This window comes from Capsicum annuum, chromosome 5 (genome assembly GCF_002878395.1).
Source record: "Capsicum annuum cultivar UCD-10X-F1 chromosome 5, UCD10Xv1.1, whole genome shotgun sequence".
Lineage (NCBI taxonomy): Eukaryota > Viridiplantae > Streptophyta > Magnoliopsida > Solanales > Solanaceae > Capsicum > Capsicum annuum.
In genome coordinates this window covers 146,719,204-146,720,071 of record NC_061115.1, presented here as the reverse complement: position 1 = coordinate 146,720,071, position 868 = coordinate 146,719,204, and the positions used below count along the sequence as shown (strand labels likewise).

The 868-nt window shown below is 37.1% G+C and overlaps 1 non-coding gene across 1 annotated transcript; it reads right to left on the bottom strand.

Annotated features, from left to right (window-relative positions):
- Nucleotides 1-355: 355 nt before the first annotated feature.
- LOC124899124 lies at nucleotides 356-462 on the bottom strand. Its single transcript, XR_007056262.1, has one exon. It is a non-coding gene; the product is annotated as a small nucleolar RNA R71 (small nucleolar RNA).
- Between the last annotated feature and the right edge of the window lie 406 nt (nucleotides 463-868).

The following is an 868-nucleotide window of genomic DNA, read 5'->3' as shown; positions in this document are numbered from 1 at the left end:
GTGCGTAAAATGGCAATCCCACTCACAACTAATGTCACCTCTGTCATCTGCTGATCAAAACTTGGGGGTAGATTTGAGCTTACGTAGAACATGGTGCAACTGTTATACAGCAATGGGAAATTCACAGGCTTGTCATATGAGGATCCACAGGTTTATCTACAAAACTTCTTGCAGATATATCACACCTTCATTTCCACTTGAGTCTCTACAGATTATGTGATGCTTACTCTTTTCCCTTCTCACTATTGGGGAAAGCAAAGAAATGATTGAAGACAAAACCTTCAAACTCGAACACAACTTAGGACGACTTGGCGAAGAAGTACCTCATCTAGTTCTTTTCGTCTGAAAAACTTCAGGGTTGAGGAGTGAGATCTTGAGTTTCAAATAAAATCCAGATAAAAATCTCTATCATGAATGAGAGAGATTTATGTCGCTTCTTAGGTATTGTCCTCATCACCAATAGGCCAATAAGATTTAGCTCAGACTTTTGTTAAAGGTTTTCACCATAACACAAAAATTTTACTAGATTTAGTTGCAGGTGGTTGAGCTTTGGAGAAAACTTATGACGAGCTATATACTCTCTTAAAATCGAATTGCAAGTTAATGCAATTCAACAGGCTCAAACTTGGTGCAAAATCTCTATAGGTAGTGATCACTCTATAGATTTATATGGAACAAATTTGGAGTCAGTGAATTTTTTGAACAATGAACAAAAGGGAAATCAAAACTATGGTAATGCCTATAACCGTAACTGGCTGAGTCATCCCAATTACTCATGGGGCAATAATCAGGCTCAAACTCAGCAATTTCAGTAGCAACAAAGCCTTCAGAATAATAATTAGGCCAACAATATAGAATAGACATTGAA